The following is a 9,434-nucleotide window of genomic DNA, read 5'->3' as shown; positions in this document are numbered from 1 at the left end:
ATTTTTTTCCCCCCATCTCTGCCAAAGAAAACAGCAAAACTTAATGTCATCACACATTATCATTGCTAAGGAGGCAACGCTATAGGAGTTGAGATTTGTAACAAGCTAAGCTAAATTTTTTTAGTTTCTTTTTAGACACAGAACAATCTTGCAACTGACAGTTTCTTCATCTTAAGGACTCTGCTGGTGAAAGATCTGCACAATTTCTGTGGACATAAGAGGTCCCACGGTTCTTTTTGGATTTTTCATTTATTTTATATTATAGAGCAGCCCTCAAAATTTCTGCTCGCGTGTGAGTGGAAATCAGTTGAGTGAGAGTGTGGAGCAGGGACAGACTGGGCTGACAGTTTCCTGGCTAAATCGCTTCTGGGAGAAGGGTTTGGTTTGGTTTTGGGCGCAATTTCCTCCCTGCCGCCGCTCTGATGCATTCTAAAAAGGGCCGCACCGCTTCTGCTAGAAGCGTTTAGCCAGGAAACTGTTGGGAGTAGAGCTTGCCGGGCAACACAATCTCTGGCTGTGACACAACATGGATCTGAAAGGCTGGCCACTGTCAAAGTCCCACCTCCTACGATAGACAGCACACTGGTTCAATGCCAGGAAATTGAATCTGTGTGCCGTCTATCATAGGAGCTGGTGCAGGACTTTGACAGCAGCTGGCGTTTAGGATTCAAGCTGTGGGAGATCCTGTCATCCGGCCGGCTCTCCTCCCGTGATCCCCATGCAGTGATAGGCATATCACTGATATGCTTTATGTTAATATTGGTAAAGTTATTTTTTGTAACTTAATTCTGCATAAAACATTAAACAGTGTCATTACATGGGATAATTTACAAGTAATTGTTTAGGGGCAGGGTAGGGGTTGGGTGGGGCAACTTGTGGCGAGTAACGCAAAGTAGAACTATGGGCAAAAAAAACTTTTCTTCATTTCAGATAAAGGCCATCTGACCCATTGCGGAGATTTCTCTTCACCTCCTGTCCCACAGCCAAACAGGAAGCAAGTGGATATCTCTGCAAAATGAATGGAATTTTTTTGGGGGCCCCCAGCTCACAAGAACTAGTTTCCCAATTGAAAGATTTCCCATTACTTCTCTGGGGACAACACAAAAATTGAGGTTCTCTTTTTACTTTTAATGATAATGGTAAACAGTACAAATAGAGAGGGTGAATCTCCTCAAAAGGGGCACAGAAAGCAATAAAAACTGACAGATGCTCTAATCCCTCTCCACTGTCCAAAACTTAAAGAAAAAAAAAAAAAAGTATAACTAAAGGCAAAACTTTAAGGCCTGGCTAGTAGCTCAGGACTTAACGCTTTGATCCCTGTTATAGAGTATGCAATAGAAGTTGCAACAGACAGATTATGGAAGCCAGGTGCCACTGGCATAACCAATACAGAGAAAGCCAAAAGGATGACCCACCAAACCAGTTATTCAATATTGCTTTTGCGTGGACTAATCTTTTAAGACCCTTTCAGACTCAGTTCACAACAGCAATAGATTGCAAATGCTAGTGCCAGATGTAATGATCACAGCAATTCTTTATATAGCACTAGCAAAGCATCTCACAAGCTTCAAGACGCCTGCATACTTCCTTAAAAAGAGAATCAGTCACAACTAGGCTTACACGTTTCTAATTATTCAGTCAATGTGCCGGCTTAGCTATGGATTTATATGTTCTCCCTTATTTAGCTTAAAAAGAATTACTTTAATTAAATTTAATACAAGAATCTGAACATTTAAGGTGCTTTCAGACAAGTGGCGTCTGGTACAAATCAGCAGGGGATCCATAAACAGATCCCCTGCTGAATCTAAGCAGAACAGAATAGATGTCACTTACAGCACAGTGAAGATGTCATCACTGCTTTACAAGCCAAAATCTGGGTTTGCTAAGGCATTTGGTGCACTAAAATGGATTTATATCCTTTCTGGATACTGCAGAATACTTTTGCGCCTAGCGTTCACCTTCAAGTTGTTAATTCTGTAAGGGCGCCAGAGAAAAGATGTATACATACCCCTTCAATGTAGCTTGACAATTCATGTTTAAGCCCAACCCTAGGCAAAATATAAAATTTCCACCCCTCATTTCCAACCTGTGACCATGGCTTTAAGTAAAAACTAGCAACAAAGGTAGATGGGGTGGGGTTGAGATTCTTAAGAGGGGCTTTACAAAAACACCATTTCATTACAAGAATGTTTTTATTTTAAAAGGTGCACCCAAGACTCAGGATTAATGGAAAAGACAATTCAGAGTATATTAGAAGTTGTTTGAATTGAATTGCACAAAGCGGCCCCGAGCCTCCTTTTCTCAGGTCCCCCACTGGCTTTCCCGGCTCCTCCTCTCTGGTGAGTGCTCCCATAGAAAACCTCTATGAGGGTACTTATGCGGACTCACTCCCATGTGTTTGAGCTTATAGACACAAAGCACAAGGTGATCGTTTACAATCAAGCTGATGACACAAACACAATTCTAATTACGTTGGTCTTTATTGAACCCAGCCATTACACATTACCAGTGCTGGAGGGGAAAAAAAAAAAAAAAACACCACTATAGACCAATTACTTTAAAGTGATAAGTCTTTTTTCAATAAAAATAAAACATGGTGTACTTACCTGCTCTGTGCAGTGGTTTTGCACAGAGGTTTTGCACAGAGCAGCCCAGATTCTCCTCTTGGGTCCCTCTTCGGTGCTCCTGGCCCCTCCCTACTGTTGAGTGCCCCCACAGCAAGCAGCTTGCTATGGGAGCAGCCGAGCCCCAGCTTTCTGTGTCCATGCAGACATGGAGCCGCAGTCCGGCCCTGCCCCCCTTTCTGTCCTTATTGGCTCACTGACAGCAGCAGGAGCCAAGGGTGGGACCTGGACAGTCGACTGTCGTGCAACATCGATGGATCTAGGAAGGTATGGGGGGGGGGGGGGGGCTGCTGCACACAAGGCTTTTTTATCTTAATGCATTAAGATAAAAACCTTCTGCCCTTAGAACCACTTTAAACAAAGCTAATTGGAGTCAGTGGTTTGTACACCAGGAGTCCAAATTAAGAAAACAAGTTTTGAGATGTGGTTCAGAGCTACTTTAATAAAAGACACTCAAACATTTTAAAGACTGCTGTCTATAAGAAGCATTAGCTGATGTGAACACCCTTCGAGAACCAGGTTTTGATTCCACAGAGCCAGCATAACCCGTAAGGCAAGTTACATGAGGGGTCCTAAACAAGGATTAGGCAGGGGATAGAAGGTAGATACAGTATCTCACAAAAGTGAGTACACCCCTCTCATTTTTGTAAATATTTTATTATATCTTTTCATGTGACAACACTGAAGAAATGACACTTTGCTACAATGTAAAGTAGTGAGTGTACAGCTTGTATAACAGTGGAAATTTGCTGTCCCCTCAAAATAACACACACAGCCATTAATGTCTAAACCGCTGGCAACAAAAGTGAGCACACCCCTAAGTGAAAAAGTCTAAATTGGGCACAAAGTGTCAATATTTTGTGTGTCCACCATTATTTTCCAGCACTGCCTTAACCCTTTTGGGCATGGAGTTCACCAGAGCTTCACAGGTTGCCACTGGAGTCCTCTTCCACTCCTCCATGACGACATCACAGAGCTGGTGGATGTTAGAGGCCTTGTGCTCCTCCACCTTCCATTTGACGATGCCCCACAGATGCTCAATAGGGTTTAGGTCTGGAGACATGCTTGGCCAGTCCATCACCTTTACTCTCAGCTTCTTTAGCAAGGCAGTGGTCATCTTGGAGATGCGTTTGGGGTCATTATGTTGGAATACTGCCCTGCGGCCCAGTATCCGAAGGGCGGGGATCATGCTCTGCTTCAGTATGTTACAGTACATGTTGGCATTCATGGTGCCCTCAATGAACTGTAGCTGGCAGCACTCATGCAGCCCCAGACCATGACACTCCCACCACCATGCGCTTGACTGTAAGCAAGACACACTTATCTTTGTACTCCTCCTCACCCGGTTGCCGCCACACACGCTTGACACCATCTGAACCAAATAAGTTTATCTTGGTCTCATCAGACCACAGGACATGGTTCCAGTAATCCATGTCCTTAGTCTGCTTGTCTTCAAACTGTTTGCGGGCTTTCTTATGCATCTTTAGAAGAGGCTTTCTTCTGGAATGACAGCCATGCAGACCAATTTGATGCAGTGTGCGGCGTATGGTCTGAGCACTGACAGGCTGACCCCACCCCTTCAACCTCTGCAATAATGCTGGCAGCACTCATACGTCTATTTCCCAAAGACAACCTCTGGATATGACGCTGGGCACGTGCACTCAGCTTCTTTAGTTGAACATGGCGAGGCCTGTTCTGAGTGGAATCGCCCCTGTCAAACTGCTGTACGGTCTGGGCCACCGTGCTGCAGCTCAGTTTCAGGGTCTTGGCAACCTTCTTAGAGCCTAGGCCAGTGATGGTGAACCTTGGCACCCCAGATGTTTTGGAACTACATTTCTCATGATCCTCAACTACACTGCAGAGTGCATGAGCATCATGGGAAATGCAGTTCCAAAACATCTGGGGTGCCAAGGTTCGCCATCACTGTCTTAGGCCATGTTTATGTAGAGCAACAATTATTTTTTTCAGATCCTTAGGAAGTTCTTTGCCATGAGGTTCCATGTTGAACTTCCAGTGACAAGTATGAGAGAGTGAGAGCAATAACACCAAATTTAACACCTGCTCACCATTCACACCTTAGACCTTGTAACACGTCACATGACACCCAGAGAGGGAAAATAGCTAATTGGGCCCAATTTGGACATATTTCACTTTTGTTGCCAGCGGTTTCAACATTAATGGCTGTGTGTTTAGTTATTTTGAGGGGACAGCAAATTTACAGTTATACAAGCTGTACACTCACTACTTTACATTGTAAAAACGTGTCATTTCTTCAGTGTTGTTACATGAAAAGATAGAATAAAATATTTACAAAAATGTGAGGGGTGCACTCACTTGTGAGATACTGTATATGCTCACCAACATTTGCAAGGAGGAATACAGATCTGATAAGGCTGAGGCTCGGGCTCTACTGCGACCTGTGACAAGCTGACCCTGGGACAAACACTAAGGTATAACTTGCCTGAAAATAACCTGCCTATCCTGGAGCAAGTCAGGAGAATATTCACCTGGGTAAATCCAAAAACAAGGGAGAAAGGCCTTCTGAAGTATGAGAAACAATGGAGGAAAGGCGACCCAGGTGAATGGAACCCACTGGAGTCAAAGCATTTCCAGCTACTGTCAGCCAATTGCTGCATCAGAAAACTGAATTGTTTTTTTCTTGAGGACCATCAAACACAGGGGAGAAGCAGAACACACAGAGTATTATTACTCATCCCATGGATCTTCAACCGCTTGCCCACAGTAGTAGTACTACGAGCGGGCAGCAGCTCCAGGGTGGGAGCTGTACCTGTACATCATGCGCACCCCCTGCCGATCTGTGCTGTGATTGGACACAGCACACGTTTTGCAGCTGATTTCAGCCAATGACAGCCCATGAATTCGCTACCCCAATCTGTCAGACTGTCTCCAAATTTATCCACCTTTAGGCAATCCCTGAAAACTTTCCTCTTCAGAGAAGCCTATCCTGCCTCCATCTAACAACTTCACTATTTTCTCCATTAGATCATCCCCCACAGCTATTACCCTTTTGTATAACTTGACCCTCCCTCCTAGATTGTAAGCTCTAACGAGCAGGGCCCTCTGATTCCTCCTGTATTGAATTATATTGTACTTGTATTGTCTGCCCTAATGTTGTAAAGCACTGCATAAACTGTCGGCGCTATATAAATCCTGAATAATAATAATAATAATAATAATAATAATAACAACAACAGCCAAAAGATAGTTCTATTTGTCCACGGTCAGCTGAATCTGGGTCACAGGAGAAGGCCAAAAAAGCCCTGGCCATGCTTCTCATTTAACCACTTGCCTACTGGGCACCTTTACCCCCTTCCAGCCCAGGCCAATTTTCAGCACCGTCACACTTTGAATTGGGCTGTCATGCATCACTTTACCCAAATGAAAATTTTATGTTTTTCACACAAATGGAGCTCTCTTTTGGTGGCATTTAAATCACCAATGAGTTTTAAATTTTTTGCTAAATAAACTTTTTTCAGAGTTTTTTTAGACTCAAAATTTTCAAACATTTTCATAGTTTGTTATAAAATTTTCCAAAACAGGTAATTTTTCTCCTTCACCGATGAAACTGCTCTGATTGGCAGCACCAATAATCAGGACACTGATAATCATGTACAGTCATGGCCAAAATTGTTGGCACCCCAGAAATTTTTCCAGAAAATCAAGTATTTCTCACAGAAAAAGTATTGCAGTAACATGTTTTGCTATACACGTTTATTCCCTTTGTGTGTATTGGAACAAAAAAAAAAAAAAGGGAGGAAAAAAAGCAAATTGGACATAATGCCACACAATTCCAAAAATGGGCTGGTCAAAATACTCGGCACCCTTTCAAAACTGTGGATAAATAAGATTGTTTCAAGCATGTGATGCTCCTTTAAAGTCACCTGGGGCAAGTAACGGGTGTGGGCAATATAAAAATCACACCTGAAAGCAGATAAAAAAGGAGAGAAGTTCACTTAGGCCCCTTTCACACTTATACGACTTGTCCCACGATTTTGTACTGCAAAATCGTATGACAAGTCATTCTCCATGATTTTCAATGACTACCATTCATATTGGCATGACTTTAAGTCGTGCCAACTTCAAAGTAGTCCCTGCACTACTTTGGTCCAACTTCCATATGATTTGTACTCCATAGACCTCAATGTTAAACCCTCAAGTAGCATGCAAATCGTACCTGAATAATATAGACACGATTTCAGCACTACTTTGTAAGCACAAGCTGAGAATGGTTAATGCCAAAGTTGTGGCAAAGTCGTACAAAGTAGCACTGCTCCCAAATCGCGGCAAAATAGTGGTAAAATAGTGGTAAAATCGTGGCAAAATCGTGCGACTTTGAAGTCGTATAAGTGTGAAAGGGGCCTAAGTCTTTGCATTGTGTGTCTGTGTGTGCCACACTAAGCATGGACAACAGAAAGACTGAGAACGGTCTAAGGACTTGAGAACCAAAGTTGTGGAAAAACATCAACAATCTCAAGGTTACAAGTCCATCTCCAGAGATCTAGATTTGCCTTTGTCCACAGTGCGCAACATTATCAAGTTTGCAACCCATGGCACTGTAGCTAATCTCTCTTGGCGTGGATAGAAGAGAAAAACTGATGAAAGGTTGCAACGCAGGATAGTCCGGATGGTGGATAAGCAGCCCCAAACAAGTTCCAAAAGAAATTCAAGTTGTCCTACAGGCTCAGGGAGCATCAGTGTCAGCACGAACTATCCGTCGACATTTAAATGAAATGCTATGGCAGGAGACCCAGGAGGACCCCACTGCTGACAGACACACAAAAAAAGACTACAGTTTGCCAAAATGTACTTAAGTAAGCCAAAATCCTTCTGGGAAAATGTCTTGTGGACAGATGAGACCAAGATAGAGCTTTTTGGTAAAGCACATCATTCTACTGTTTACCGAAAACAGAATGAGGCCTACAAAGAAAAGAACACAGTACCTACTGCGAAATATGGAGGAGGTTCAAAGGTGTTTTGCTGCCTCTGGCACTGGGTGCCTTGAATGTGTGCAAGGCATCATGAAATCTGAGGATTACCAAAGGATTTTGGGTCGCACTGTAGAGCCCAGCAGGACAATGACCCCAAACATACGTCAAAAAGCACCCAGTAAATGGATGTCAACAAAGCGCTGGAGAGTTCTCAAGTGGCCAGCAATGAGTCCAGATCTAAATCCCATTGAACACCTGTGGAGAGATCTTAAAATTGCTGTTGGGAAAAAGTGCCCTTCCAATAAGAGACCTGGAGCAGTTTGCAAAGGAAGAGTGGTCCAAAAATTCCAGGTGAGAGGTGTAAGAAGCTTATTGATGGTTATAGGAAGCGACTGATTTCAGTTATTTTCTCCAAAGGGTGTGCAACCAAATATTAAGTTAAGGGTGCGAATTTTGACCAGCCCATTTTTGGAGTTGTGTGACATTATGTCCAATTTGCTTTTTTTCCCTCTTTTTTTGTTTTGTTCCAATACACACAGAGGGAATAAACATGTGTATAGCAAAACATGTGTTACTGCAATACTTTTCTGTGAGAAATACTTGATTTTCTGGAAAAATTTCTGGGGTGCCAACAATTTCAGCCATGACTGTATATGTCCCTTTTAGAGAAACTGGTTATCTGCTCTCTTCTCCAATCCTCAGCATGAGGAAAGGAGTGCCAAAATCTGGCTTCTGTTGACATCTGATCAGCTGTGATTGGACACAGCTGATCACGTGGTAAAGAGCCGTCGATTTCAATCCTCCGGACACTGCGATGACAGAGCGTGCCACCCACGCCCCACAGCAGACAAGATCACGGGACACCGTCATATGACAACGTCATTCAACTAGCCGGCCGCGCTGTAGCTGCCATTTAGCTATGTGGTTGGCAAGTGGTTAAAAGCGGTAGTAAACTGCTCTGTTTTTTTTTTTAAACCTGAAAAGGCAATTGCATAATGTGCTAGTATTAAGGGTGTTGAAAATAGTCTAATCAATGAATTGCGACGCAGCCTTAAACGATTCTGCATCAATGCAGAGAACAGCTGCATCGCGATTGGTCGAATTAAGTCATCTAGGCGTGCCCTGCCGCCCCTGGGAGAACGCTCCCAGCGTACTCTACTTAAAAGCGGTTAAAATAACACTTATTCAATCCTCTGATTTACATTACGAGCCCCACTGTACATGCTTTTCAAAAAATATGTAGCTGTATACCGTATTTCATAGAGGCGCTCACGGGACTGCCCTCCGCTCTCCTCCCAGCTGACATCAGCGGGAGATTCTCGGCCCCTCCTGCTGTGGTTTTCAGATCGTAAGGAGAAGGAGAGTGGCGGACAGTCACGTGAGCGCCGCTATGAAATACAGTACACAGCTACATATTTTTTAATAAGCATTTACAGTGGGGCACTTGTAAGACGGGGGATCAAATAAGAGTTATTTTAACTGCTTTAGAGTACGCTGGGAGTCAGAGGCTTAACTACAACCTTCAGGGCCCCGGTGCAAGAAACCATAAAGGACCCCCCGACCCCATCCCAGGGCCCTTTCTCATGTTCTGCATGCGGGCCACCTCGTGCCATCTTGAGGCCCCCACATGGTGGTGGAACGCCAGGGCCCAGTGCGACCTTTGAGACCCTGGTAGTTCTGCTACCGACCTTACTAATCCAAGGGGGGCACTCGAGAAGATCCAAAACAGTACCACCAGAGTACCCTTAAATCCCCTTGGGATTAGTGGCAGAGAGATGGCGGGGGAGGGAATGGTGACATTAGCACTCACCTTCTCTTTTCAGTGGATTCCTCCTCCTTGCTCTCAGTCTGGACTCACAGT

General features: G+C 43.9%; 1 protein-coding gene across 1 annotated transcript in view; it reads right to left on the bottom strand.

The window, feature by feature from the left end:
- YTHDF2 (YTH N6-methyladenosine RNA binding protein F2) overlaps positions 1-9,434 on the bottom strand; it is a 43,052-nt gene that overhangs the window by 11,341 nt on the left and 22,277 nt on the right. The gene's annotated exons all lie outside the window — the stretch shown is intronic.

This window comes from Aquarana catesbeiana, linkage group LG02 (assembly GCF_042186555.1).
Source record: "Aquarana catesbeiana isolate 2022-GZ linkage group LG02, ASM4218655v1, whole genome shotgun sequence".
NCBI lineage: Eukaryota > Metazoa > Chordata > Amphibia > Anura > Ranidae > Aquarana > Aquarana catesbeiana.
This window is presented reverse-complemented; position numbering and strand designations above follow the sequence as displayed.